A 14,807-nucleotide genomic window follows, 5' to 3' on the forward strand; every position below is an offset into this window, starting at 1 on the left:
GGAACCACCCCATTGCCCAGAGACAACATTTTCCAACTATTTATTTTTAATCACCTGGTAATAGTGCAGTGAGTTTCTTTCTTTCTTTCTTTCTTTCTTTCTTTCTTTCTTTCTTTCTTTCTTTCTTTCTTCTTTCTTTCAGATTTCATTTATTTATTCATAAGAGACACACACACACACAGAGGCAGACATAGGTTAGAGGGAGAAGCAGGCTCCCTGTGGGGAGTCTGATGTGGGACTTGATCCCAGGATAACGACCGGAGCCCAACGCAGATACTCAACCACTGAGCCACACACATGCCCCCTGACAGTTTTAAAAGTGACAAAGCAGATGGGTCCTGCAGCACATAAAATTGGCCCCTTAGCAAGGAGCTCCATTGAGTTTGCCCAAAATAGTACATTTCTGAACCTGTTGTTTAAACGAAGATTTGTTCTGACGCTGTGCCATACTTACCGCACTTAAGTTTTAAGATCTTAAACGTTTTAAAGCTTCTTAAAAAATTAGAAAATGCTTCAAATAGAGTAACTAGGAATACAAAAAAGCTAAGTAAAAGACATATTTACATCAATTTTTACATAGTCAAGAAAAATTAGAGAAAGCCAAATGGCCCCTAACATAGACTATTTGGATGAATAATTGCACAACCACTTAACGTGGCTTTGTGCCACCACGATGACAACATTGGGAATGCTATGCTATTATATAAAGTAAACAACAGAATAGAAAACTAATTATAAAATATGTTCTTAACTATGTAAAATAATCATAGAAACTGCTTGGGAAGAGATATAGCAAAACATTAAAAATAATTGTTTTTTTCCTTAACGATTAACTTCACATTTTAAAAAGTTTTTATGATGAAAAAATGTTTTTCTTTTTTAAATAGATGCTTAAAACATACAAAAGTATAGGATATGATGTGAAATAACAGATAGCCTTGTTGTATCTATAAGTGATTTTGCATGCTACCTTTTACAAATCTCATTTGCTAGATATTTTCACGTTTTTTGTTTTGTTTTGTTTTTTGGTGTGTTTTATTTTTCATTTTTTTTGTGTTTTTATTTGAGAAAAAAAAAAAGCGTTTGATTTCTCTGTCTTTTTTTCCTGGCGGTAATTACTATATTGAGGTTCGTGAGTTTTATATTTTTGTTACATGTGCAAGCATCCATAAACAATATATATATAGTATTATGTGTATTTTAAACCTATCTGTAACAATAGTGGTATACATATCTCTGCAATTTGCTCACTCACCTATATTTTTAAGATTTATTCGTGATGACATGGAGAGCCAGCTTGTTTTAAAATTATATATATATGGGGCACTTGGCTGGCTCAATCAGTAGAGCATGTGACTCTTGATCTTGGGTTTGTGAGTCTCAGCCTCAAAATGGGTGTAAGGATTACTTAAAAAAATCTGGGGCATCTGGGTGGCTCGGTTGGTGAAGCATCTGCCTTTGGCTCAGGTCATGATCCTGGGGTACTGGCCCTATGTTTGGCTCCCTGTCCAGTGGGAAGCATGCTTCTCCCTCTCCTTTTGCCCATCTCCCAGCTTGGGCTTCTCTTGTGTGCTCTCTATCTCGAATAAATAAATAAAATCTTTAAAAATATAAAATAAAAAATCTTTGAAAAAATGATATATAGGATTCCACTGTATTGGAATTCCACTGTATTTATTTATCTCTTTGTTCTCCCAGTAATTCTCCAAGTAGTATACTCTCCAAAGTTGTTTTAAACTTTTTGCCTTATAAAATGTTATAATTAATATCCTTAAATGTCTTGTACATATTTGAGAGTCTCCCCAGATTATACCTTGAAAAGGTGTCATTGAGTTGAAAATAATTATAACTTAATTTAGATTTTACTGGATTATTCTCCAATTTATATTCCCAGCAGCTGAATACATGAATTACTGTTTCTCAAGTCTTGTCAACACTTGATATTGATAAATATTTGCCAAATGGATAAATAGAAAAGAATATTTTTAAAGAGTTTTTATTTGCCATTTCCTGCTTATTAGACTTTAGGATTTACTTTGATGTGAATTGTCTCTTTGCCCATTTTTCTATTAGGTCATTTGTACATTTCCTAATTGTTTTTAAGCATTCATGATAAAGTTGAGATATCAACACTATATGTGTTGCAAATTTATTCTTCTAGTCTGTAAATTGTTTTTGTATTTTAAGTTTCTTTTGATGAACAGAAGTTTTAAATTTTAATATAGTAAAACGTGTTCATTTTTTCTTCATAAGTTTATCCCTTTTATGTCTTGGTTAAAATATATGTCACTATCCTGAGGTCATAAATACATTCAATATTTTCTTTTAAAGGAGTTTATTTTCATGCTGTATTGTAGAAATCTTAAGTTTATTTATTTCTTGTATAGCTAACCATTATCCTCATAGGATTTATTAAATGGTCTGTTGCTTCCATATTATGCAAAGCTGTCTCTATTTTATGTTAACTTTTCAAATATGGTGACGTTTGTTTCTTGCTTTTGTGTATTCGTCTGTTTGAGTATTCTTGTACTACTACAACAGTATTATAATTACCACAGCTTTATAATATGTTGGTATTTGTTAGAGCAGCTCTGTCTACCTTAGTTTTCTTCTTATAATTGTTTTGCCTGCACTGGACATTTTGTTCTTTCATATAAATTTTATTATCACCATATAAAGTTTTTTAAACAATGCTTTTGAAATTTGGACTGGATTTATAGATTAATTTTAGAAAGATTGACATGTATAAAATACTGAGTTTTTCCATCTGGGAATGGTTTATTTCTTCATTTAATTAGATCTTTTATACTTTAGCATTTTATGATTCTTTATACGTCTTTTTATTGGATTTTTTCCTACTACTGTGTGTGTGGGTGTGTGTGTGTGTGTGTACAATATAACTACAAAACTGCGTTTTATGAATGGAAGTCTTTCTATATTCTCTGTCTCTAAGTCTCTCTAAGTCTCTAAAAATTCTATAGGAATTCCTTTTTTCTATATTAATGCTATTTTCACAACTTTGTTGATCTCTTTTATTATAAGTTGATCTTTTGATTCTCTTGGGTCTTCTATGTAAAAAACCTTGTCACTGACAAATAGTGGCAAATATATTTCTTCTTTTCCACTTATACTTCTGATTTCCTGTTCCTGTTTACTGGTCTATCAGAGACTACTATCTACAGATTGCATTCATCCCTTCTTTCTTAAAAATGGGAATTAAATTACTCAAGCTAAAAAATTAAATTTTACAGCCTCCCTTATCTACAGGTATAGCTATTGAAATGTATATAGAAATTATTGGGTTGAACTTCAAGATAATTCTTTAAAGGACAAAATGAGTCCTATTGTAAGTTCATCCTTTTGCTTTTATCTTGTCTTCATTTCTGATACTTAGAACATAGATAGGATGTTTGGAGCTCCAGTCTCCATTTTGGGATCATGAAGTACCTCTAAGAATGTAAGCAAATGTTGAGAATTGAGGACCAGAATGAAAGGGGAACTTAGGCCATGATGAATTTATAGAGTTGCAATTTTAGGTCAGTACTGAGTATATCAGGATTTCTTTTAAGCAAGAAAAAATCCCACTATTTTGTCTAAGGCACTATTACTTAGGTTTTCTGTAATATATAGCCAAATTTAATTATAAATATATGTAATGTACTGTATCTTCAGTAGCATTTTGATAGAAGTAATAGATAAAGTATTGATTTTGTTTTTAAATTTAGGAAAAAATGCTTCCAGGTCTCACTATGAAGTTTGTTGTTTGCTCTAAGTTTCTTGTAGAGACTTTTCAACAGGTTTCCTTTCTTTTCCTAGTTAGTTATCTAAGAGCTTTTATTATAAATGATTGTTGAATTTTGTTGACTGCCTTTTTTCTGTATAAGATACAGATGATAAAATAAGTTATACCTTTTTATCTACTAATGTGATCATTTACATTAATAACATTTTCTAATATCTTATCTTTCTAATATGTTTTTTCATTTCTGGGATAAACTCTAGTTACAATAAACTGTCTATAAATATACCATTACTTTTAAAAATATGTTGCTTGATTTGATTTGCTAATACTAGATTATTCATATAATCTCATCTGTAAATCTACCTTGGCCAGTGATCTTTTGGTGGGTAAAATTCAAATTATTTTTGAGTTGTAGATAAGACTTAGATTCTTTACTGGTTATACATCTTTTTCATTTTCTATTTCTGCATGAGATAATTTTGCTATTTTTAAATTTTTTGAAAAAATATTATATTTCTAACTTTTCATGTTTTTAGTATAAAGTTATTCCTTTAGTGTCTAATTAATCTTTATTTATATTTTTATCTATCCCCATGTTCACTGCTAATATTTTTTATTTGTTTCTTCTCTACTTTTATATTGGGAGACATCTCAGAGGTGAGTTCATTTTCCTTAATCTGTTTTTTAAAACATCTTTCCACTTTTACTGAGAAATAATTGACATGCATCACTGTATAAATTTAAAGGGCCCAGCATGATGGTTTGACGTACATATGTTGTGAAATAATTACCACAATAGGTTCAGCTAACATCCACCTTTTCATGTAGATATAATAAAAAGAGAAGAAAGGAGAAAAGACAAAGGAAAACAGTTTTTTACTAGTGATGAGAACTCTTATGATTTACTCTCTTAACAACTTTCCTACAGCAGTATTAGCTGTAGTTATCAGGTTGTACATCACACCCCTAGTACTTATTTGTCTTATACCTGGAAGTTTGCACCATTTTACCACCTTCCTCTGATTTCATCTGCTCCCATCCTCTGCTTCTGGTAACCACAAGTCTGATCTTTTTTTCCCCTATGTGTTCGTTTTTGGTTTTTTGTTTGCTTGCTTTTGGTTTTATGTATATGAGAGATCACATAGTATTTGTCTTTCTATATCTGACTTATTTCATTTAGCATAATGCCTTCAAAGTCTATCCTTTTGTCACAAATGGTAGGATTTCCTTACTTTCTATGGCTGAATAATGTTTGGTTGTATATACATACCACAATTTATTTATACATTCATTCACTAATGGACACTTAGGCCCTTAGGGATCTTGATGTCCATTTCTCTCCCCAGATTTGGGAAGTTTTCAGCCATTATTGCTTTAAGTATACTTTCTGTCCCTTTCTTTCTCTTCTCTTTTTGAAATTCTGTAATGTGAATATTGCTTCTTGCCATTGTGTCCTATAATTCCTGTAGGTTTTCTTCAATCTTTTAAATTTTTTTTTTCATTTTTTTTCCTACTGACTGGATAATTCCTAATGTCCTATCCTCTAGGTCACTGATGCTTTCTTTGGCATAGTTGAATCTACTTTTGAAACTCTCTAAAGAATTCTTACGTTCAGTTATTATGTTTTTTAACTCTAGGATTTCTTTTTCTAATGATTGTTATTTCCTTGATGAACTTCTCATTTTGTTCATTCATTGCTGTCCTAATTTTGTTTAGTTGTCTGTCTGTATTTTCTTGTAGTTCACTAAACTTCCTTAAGAGAGTTATCCTGAATTCTTTTTTTTTAAAGATTTTATTTATTTTGTTTTTTTAATTTTTTAAAAAATTTATTTATGATAGTCACAGAGAGAGAGAGAGAGAGAGAGGCAGAGACATAGGCAGAGGGAGAAGCAGGCTCCATGCACAGGGAGCCCAACATGGGATTCGATCCTGGGTCTCCAGGATCACGTCCTGGGCCAAAGGCAGGTGCCAAACCGCTGCGCCACCCAAGGATCCCCTGAATTCTTTATCTGACAGTTCATAGATCTCCATTTCTTTAAGGTCAGTTTTTGGAATTTATATTAGTTTCCTTTGGGTGTCATATTTACTGACTTTTTGGTGATCCTTGATTCTTCATGTTGGTATCTGCACATTTGAATAATTGCACTATTCTTCCAGTCTTTAAAGGTTTGCTTCGGCAAAGAAAATTCTTCACCAGTCAGCTCCATATGGGTTTCTGGGTGAGTCTGTTGGTAAAGTCCTTGGGCAGGTGCGATCTGCTGTTATTGTCTAGTGTGTGTCCTCAGCTCTGAGGACAAAGGTGGATGAGTGTGTCACTTGCTGAGAACAGTTGGACAGGGTTGCTGGCTTGGTCTCCTACCCAGGTGAGGCTGTAGGATGGGCTCTATAGTTGCTTGGATCCTCTGGTTAAACTTACTAGATGGTTGGAACTGGGTCCTAAATTTTGTAGTAGATGGAGCTATGAATCAGCTTGCCTGCCTTGGGAGAAACAGTAGGCCAGGACCCAGGGCTGGTATAGTTCTGGGGACCTGAATCTGACCTGAGCATGCAGTGAATTCCCTGGTCATAAGAGGCTGCTGATCTTGATCTGTAGATAGGGAAACCATGTGCTATGCTCTCTATACAAGTGACACTGTAAGGATATTGAATGGCAACATAGCTTCCCCAGTACTCTGGTTAGATTCCCTAGTCAGACAGGTTTAAAGCTGTATTTAGCACTGAGCAGGGCTATGAAGCATATTCCCTGCCTGGGTGCAGTGAGAAGCAGCTCTAAAGCCAGTAAAGCTATTTGTTATATTAACTCAAGATGACTCACACCCCAGGTTCTCTTGTCTGAACAGGGCTATGGACTTTGAAAACTATCAGCTCTGCTTGTCTTCCCCTTGGTTTATGTCTGAAAAACTTCCAGGATAATCTCTGGCTCTTCTGGTCAGATGGGGTCATAGGACACTGTCCACAGTGGGTGGGGCCATGTCTCAGCTTCTTGCCTGGGTGTGGGTGAACCATACATACTCTAGGATTTCCTCATTTGAGAATCTAAATCAGGCAGAACTGCACCGCACCAAGCACCCTAGTCAGAGCGTGCTGGTTCTGCAGATGAGCAAAACCACTGGGTGGGATTACTAATTGGGCACTGCAGGTATGAATTTGGTCTGCCAAGATCCATGTGCTGGTTGTTGCAAGCCCTTCCTTTCTCCGTCAAAGTCAGATTCCCAGTAGTTGAGCCCCCTGAATTCTCCATACAATCCTGTGTTGTGTGATTAGAGTAGGGCTTCCATAAAGTGGCTCACAATGCTGGAGAAGTTAGCTGTCCCCCCAAGTTCTCTCTCTCTCTCTTTTTTTTTAAGATTTTATTTATTTATTCATGAGAGACACACAGAGAGAGGCAGAGATGTAGGCAGAGAGAGAGGGAGAACCAGGCTTCCTGTGGAGAGCTGGATGTGGGACTTGATCCCAGGACTCCAGGATCATGCCCTGAGCCAAAGGCAGATGCTCAACCACTAAGCCTCCAGGCATCCCCCCACAGGTTCTCTTTTTTCCACTGGAGGAACTAGAGGCCAAGGTCCTGAGCTGACATAGGGGAGGGGCAATGCAATCAATGTGTAGCTACTTCTCTTATCCTTCTAATGCAGTCTGTCTTGTTGCCTGAACTACAGGGGTGCTTTGGCCTAACCCCATGTTCTAGGATTCTCTCAGTGGTGTCTTGTTCATGATTAGTTGTTTGTTGTTCTTGTGAGGGAGAGTGAAGTGAGGAATGACCTATGTTACCATCTTGGTGATATCTAAAACTTTTTTTATTCTATATCCTGTTTTTTATTTCATTAAATACTGTGAATTTGGGGATCCCTGGGTGGCTCAGTGATTTAGCGCCCAGGGCATGATCCCGGAGTCCTGGGATCGAGTCCCGCATCGGGCTCCCTGCATGGAGCCTGCTTCTCCCTCTGCCTGTGTCTCTGCCTCTCTCTTTCTCTGTCTCTCATCAACAAATAAATAAAATTAAAAAAAAAATACTGTGAATTTTCTTACTTTCACCTATGTAGGGCTTATTTTATTTTATTTTATTTTATTTTATATTTTTGCTGTTTTCTGGCCTTTTGAGTTGAATGTTTACTTTTTTATACTATTAGAATGTATTTGAAAAACACATGTTACCTGTGGAGAAAGGAATAATTTGAGTAGTAGAAAAACTCCTTCTGCAGGGAATTCAGACTCCTGTGTTAAGCCCTCTGGAGCTGGAGTCTAGGGCATAGAAGAAGGTGAGGCTAGGTCCTGGTTATGAAAGACCTTGAATGAACTATTTATCTTCATTTGTTTCAAAGTTGTTTTTTCCCCTAACATTGGAAAAATGACTTTTTTCAACTTATCTCTTTATTTTTTTAAAGTCTACATATTAACTATAGTAGTCCACCCATACCCACAGGAGATACATTCCAATAACTCCAGTGGATGTCTGAAACCATAGGTAGTACCAAACCCTTTATATACTGTTTTTTTCTATACATATATACCTATGATAAAGTTTAATTTATAAATTAGACACAATAAGAGACTAACAATAACTAATATTCAAATAAAACAATTGTAATGATATGCTATAATAAAAGTTATGTGAACCTCTCTCTTTCAAAATATCTTATTGTATTGTACTTACTTCTTCTTGTGAAAATGTGAGATAATAAAATGCCTATATAATGAGATGAACTTAGGTGACTGACATAGGCATTGTGATGTAGTGTTAGGCCACTGTTAACCTACTGATGATACATCAGAAGGAAGATTATCTGCTTCTAGAACACTGTTGGCCATGAGTAACTGAAATAGCAGAAAGTAAAATCATGGATAAGAGGCGATTGCCTACTAGGTAATTAAGATAATCTAAGGTGTTAATAATCAAGATCCATGCTCCAAATTATCATACAGTGAACAGATACAGGATTTTGGTCCAGTTTCTGCTCTTGGAGATGTGAAGGAAAAGCCAGTTCTATTTTGAACTTCTTAAGGAATCACAGTACTATTTTCTATAATGTCTGTACCAATTTATATTCCCGTGCACAAGGGTTCCCTCTCCTTCAAACAGGCTGCCAACATTTGTTATCTCTTGTCTTTTTTGACCATTCTAACAGGTGTAAGCTGGTATTTCATTGTGGTTTTGATTTGCATTTTTCTAATATTTAGTGATGTTGAGCACCTTTCCATGTACCTGTTTACCCTTTATATATTTTCTAGTGATGTTGAGCACCTTTCCATGTACCTGTTTACCCTTTATATATTTTCTAGTGATGTTGAGCACCTTTCCATGTACCTGTTTACCCTTTATATATTTTCTTTGGAGAAAATATCTATTGTTTCTCTAGCCATTCTTTAATCAGATTATTTGGGTGTTTTTTTTGTTTTGTTTTGTTTTTTTGCTATTGAGCTGCAGGAGTTCTTTACATATTTTAGATATGAACCCCTTGTCAAATATGTGATAGAAAAAAATGACATTTTGCATCAACTTAGCAGATGCCTACATCTGGATTATATTTTGATTCCCTTAAATGATTCCATCTACTTAAATGAAATAGGAGTTGATCTAATTGATTTATTCTAATATAATTATATTGGATGAAATAAGAGTTTTTGAAATTCTGGTGCATAAAAGTCACTCAGGAATACTATTTTTAGTATTTGCCATAAAAATATAATACTAAGAACTTTATTCCTGAATGAGATAGATATAGACTAAGCCGGGTTCTGCAGTTTTACTATGACAATTTCACATCACATGCTATTTATGCTACTTGTGATTTTCTGAAAGAGATACTAATAAGACTTGCAAATTAAAGTGCTTAGCATTTTACTCAAAAATAATGATTTCGTTCTTCACCTTTATTTATAATCACTGCAAAGTTATTAAAAGGAACAAGATGGGGAGCTTTCACTAAATTGGTGAAGCTTAGGAGAGTACTTTCTAGACTAGTATGAGGTAAGGGGACGAAACTGGGAAGCACAAGCCCAAAGTCTTTTAAAATTCATTTATAATTATGTGTTATGCTAGACCCAGAAATTCACAAGAAAACATTTGTTATTCTAGTCTTAGTTTCAATTAAAATTTTAAGTAAATGTGACCTTTTATTGTATGCTAGTTAGTTTTTACTTAATCTTTTTTTTTTTTTTTTAAACCAATCCATCTCTATTGTTCTATCTAGGTATTTTAATGTCTGCTAGGCATTGAACTGAATACAATGAAACATAATATGTGGTTCCTTTGATCAATACCTTGCTATTTTCTACTTTTGCTTGTCTAGATTTTGGTACATAGGTCATCTTTAAAATGGATTATCTCTGATTTGAATTTGTGAACTACAAATGCCCCCAACAATCTGATCATGTGTGGTGTTTTCGCAAATGTGAATAAATGAGGATTAACTTTATACTACCTACTGTAGTCAGATCTCTTGCAGATCTGAAGCTAAATTGCAGAAGTGGATGGTGATACATCAATATAGTGTGATAGTTTATTTATCTTCAGTATTTAGAAATGTCTGAGTATTGAGAAATAATACAAGTTATGAGAATTATTAATTTTTCTTTCTTTTTTTTTTAAAGATTTATTTATTTATTTATTCAGAGAGAGCGAGAGAGAAGTAGACACACAGGCAGAGGGAGAAGCAGGCCCCATGCAGGAAGCCCGACATGGGACTCGATCCCGGGTCTCCAGGATCACACCCCGGGCTGCAGGCAGTGCTAAATCGCTGCACCACCGGGGCTGGCCTTAATAATTTTTCTAAGATTATTTTTGGCAAACTTGTAGATTGAAGTCCATTTATTACAAAGGAGGAAGAAATTGCAATTATTTTGCTGGATTTCTTAAAGCTTTACAAAAGATGCTATACTAAATGGAATTCAAAGCATTGAAATGTAAGCATTTAATTGAAATTGAAAGTCTGAAGAGAGTGCTGTGTGATTTTAGGCTCTGAGAAACAAGAGAAAAGACTCCTTGGCTCACAAGAAGTTATTCCATTAAATTGATCTTCTGATTTTAACTTTTAGAAGGAGAACCGGAAAGATAGTTTTTTAAAAACAAGGGAAGAATGATGACTCAGATGAAGAGCAAAATATAATAATAATAAAGTGATTAATTAGGAGAGGACATTTTTACCTGGAAACATTAACTGTAACAAATTTAGCTGACATTTGTCATAGCAGTTTCAATGTTGGGTACAAAAGAAAACATATTTAGCTATCAATTTCAAAACAGAGAGGAATCACCAAATCTAAAAGTGATATCTCTTAAAATGTTTCCATTCACTCAGCAAATATTTATTGTTACTATTTATCAGGTACTATGTAAAACAGTTCCTCTCCTAAGGAGCTCTTAGGAAAGCTCCAGGAAGTGTTAAGAGGTGGCCAGGAGACCAGTGACTGCTTCCAGTTTGAAGAGTGTTGTGGATGAAAAGGGAGGGACGTTGAACTTGAACTGGAAAATGCTTAAATGCACATCTTCCTTCTCTGTGCTTTTATGCTTTTATCACATTCCTTTCTTGGTCAATCTACCCTGTTTTTTTTCCACTTTTAAATAGACTTTGTTTTTTATGGCAGTTTTAGATCCACAGAAAAATTGAGTAAATAGTCCAGAGAGGTCCTAATCATCCTCTGCTTCCTTTCTTATCACCATGGCTCACCAAAGTGATACATTTGTTACAGCCTATGAACCTAAATTGACACATCATTATAACCCAGACCCAGAGCTGGCAGTTTGTCTTAGGTTTGCTCTTGGTGCTGCACATTTTATGGGTTTTGAGAAATGTATAAGGTTTTAGTATCATGCAGAATAGTTTCACTGCTCTAAAATTCCTCTGTGCTTCACCTCTTCACCTCTCCCTCCCCCTTATGCTCTTAGGTTTTAAGTCATATTATATGTCAGTGTGTGGTTAAAATTTTCATTTATGCTACAAATTTGAATGTGCATTAAAATATGCAAAGAATATACTTAAAATCTAGAGACTAATGCATATTTATCAAGGCCGAGAGCTTTAAAAAGATTGTTATTATTATTGCTCATGTTATAATGCAATTTTTAGTAACAAGTTATCAAGATTGAAGCTTCACTGCTGTGGAAGTTCCCCAGTGTAATTAAATTCACTCTTCAAGTCTTTCAGGAAGTCATCAGGAGTAGAGAATGTATGTAAATAGTGCTTTATCTGGTAAACAGACACACACACCTATATCAATGTATAGGACAGATTATTTCTATTTTAGCACAATAAATTATTTCTTTTTCAGTTTGCCACAAGGAAAACTAACCTGGTGTCCAGGACCAAGGATCTTTGACTTGAAAGCCATCACCTGCATTTATTTGGAGCTCATCATTTTGGGAACTGGATGTATGTGCATGTGCTTGTGCGTGTGTGTGTGTGTGTGTGTGTGTGTGTACATGTTCAGTAAATTTTCAGCATCAGAGATCAAAATAAGAAAGAAGTAAACCAGCTGGGGAGTGGGCAGGAAAAGATGGCAATGGATTTATTTTTTAATGATTTAAAAAAAAGAGCAGTAGAGAGATAACAGAACAAATGGGGGAAAGAGAAAAATAAGTAGAGAGGCAACATGCAGGTGCAGGAGGAATTGGGTCATTTTGGAGAAATGCAGTGAGAAGTGGCTAATGACATCAGGATCCTCATGGCAAAAACAACTTCTTTTTTCTCTAGTGGAGACCTGAGGAGCCCAGGGCGGTGATGAATATCTGTGTTGCTATTACTCACTGACTTTTCCCCCTGGCTGAGAAATAGAAGATTCTCTACCCATTACTTTATTTGGATTTTAACCACAGCCAGGAATCTATTACTTTACATAGGGTGGTTGATTTTTTTTTAGCTTCCTCTCACCTGCTTATAAAGATTGTTATTGTTTCAATTTAAGCAAATTAGTCCAAGTTTCCTGATTTAGGTACCTCACTAGGAAAACCTTTGAAAACTTTTCCCACATGGGCAGAGAAGTTTGATGGAATAAATGTCAAATTGCAGTCTGTCGAGGTTTATGGAATAAACTGGTCTTCATAATAGATGTTTTCTGGGAGCCAAAAGAAGCACGTGAACTATAAGAAGCCACAGAACTAAAGTATTAACGTTGAATTCTAATCTTGCCACATCTTCAACATAACATGTTTTAGAGAATATTTTTATTTCTCATAATAATCAAAGCGCAGTTCATGGGTCCCTTTGCAAATTTGTACAACCCACCTTCCTTTGTTTCCTGATTTGGAAAAAAAGAGTTCCAGCAAAGAAGATAAATTATATAATTAAGATCCATTGCTATAATGCTATTAGCATGATCTTTTTCTGTTGGGATGAGGGGTAAAACATTGTTTAACAACATATGTTGAATACTCTTTTATAACAATATATCTTTCTTTTATTAGAATGGCAAGAAATAGTGAATGATTTAGAGCTTCTGAAAGGGTCTGTTGGATTCTTACCAGGATTTGATAAATAAATGACATTCATGCATAATTGTACTCTAAACACATGGTTTTTGAGTTTATTGATATTCCATTTCCTTGATATTTCTTTGACTTTTAGCCACTGCCTGCATTTTTATTGCTCACTTCAGGGCCTTTGTTTCTCATTTCAGCCATTATTGGCACAAATGCAAAGAACAGATGAGGAAGCAGGGAGGAAAGAGAGAACATAAGAGAATGACAACTCAAATAAGCCATGTCATGGTCCAAATCTGCACTAGAATTAAATTGGGCTACATGAACTGGCAATTTCTAAAGCTGTTTCTTTGGGATCATGTATCCTGGGTTCTAAACCAGTGAACTATAGTCAGGATTTGGAGTGTGGTAATGGTGATAGGGATAGGGTTTGGGCTTTGTGAGGATGGGTGGCTCCTCTTATATTATTATTATTATCATCAAGGCACCTGTCACACTGTCTAGTGATTGCTTACTTGTGCTATGCTTCACTACACTGTTAGCAATAGGGCCTTCTTGTTTTTTTTTCTGTCTCTGATGCTTAGTAGAGTGCCTGACACACAGTAGGCATGAAGACATCTTTTCTGGATGAATGAATGACAGGAGCAGAAAACTCTGCATCTAAAACAGTGGTAAAAATAATCGCAATAATAATTCTAATGATAAAGCTATAGCTAATATTCATTGAGAGTTAACTATGGGTTTGCCAACTCTTTAAAGTACTTTTATAGGTTCTTATTTAATCCTCACAATAGTTAAATACTATCATTATATTTGTTTTATAGATGAGGAAGCCAAGGCAGAGAGCTGCTAAATTTACACAAGGTGTCACAGCTAAAAAATAAAAATGTGTTGGGACCAGTATTTGAATCCTAAACATCTAGCTCCAGTGATCATACTTGCTTCCCACCACAATAAACAAGCTCAAATCTCCTGCTCCCACCTCATTTGTTTCAGGTGGTTGTGATATAAGCCGACTCTACTCTTGTGGTGATCCATGGTCAAGGCTGCAGTGGAGCTGACTTATAAAGATGAAGCAAACATGGACAAAGGTAATTTGGTATGGGAAGAATTTCAGTCATGTGGTAGAAGGGAGACCTGGATGTAAGCAGCAAACTGTGGGTATGTAACCTGCATTCTCCTGATTTGGTTCATTTCTCTATGTAGCCAGACTTCAATGACCATGGACATTCCTGTGAGCCTCTGGGAAGAAGTAGGGAGCCAACAGGGGCCATATCCTTTGTCTAATGCTCATACCGATTATAGTCTTTGCACCATTTCTCTGCTAGTTTGGAAATAAACTGAAATAAAAGCCACATTCGACTGAATGCAAATTGTCATTATTCCTAGTCTTCCATTTTGGACAGGGTTCTGTGTTATAATTGACTCTTCTGGGCAATTCACTTAATACCTGTCCCTTGTTTGCCTCGTTTGTAAAATAGAGATAATATATTCTCTACCTCACAGGATTATTGTGAGATTAAATGAGTTAGTACATATAAATCTTTAGAAAAGTGCTTGGCACATAGTAAGTGTTCAAAAAAATTACCTCTTATTCCTATACAACTTTATATGCTTGAAATTTCAATTTAACTGAGTTTTTAGTAGTTGGAT

General features: G+C 35.0%; 1 long non-coding RNA gene across 1 annotated transcript; it reads left to right on the top strand.

Moving 5' to 3' along the window:
- The first annotated feature begins 8,497 nt into the window (after positions 1-8,497).
- On the top strand, positions 8,498-14,511 carry LOC144315519 (uncharacterized). Its single transcript, XR_013381235.1, has 4 exons — positions 8,498-8,603; positions 12,008-12,108; positions 14,151-14,245; positions 14,361-14,511. It is a non-coding gene; the product is annotated as an uncharacterized LOC144315519 (long non-coding RNA).
- The last annotated feature ends 296 nt before the right edge of the window (positions 14,512-14,807 follow it).

This window comes from Canis aureus, chromosome 6, assembly GCF_053574225.1.
Source record: "Canis aureus isolate CA01 chromosome 6, VMU_Caureus_v.1.0, whole genome shotgun sequence".
Lineage (NCBI taxonomy): Eukaryota > Metazoa > Chordata > Mammalia > Carnivora > Canidae > Canis > Canis aureus.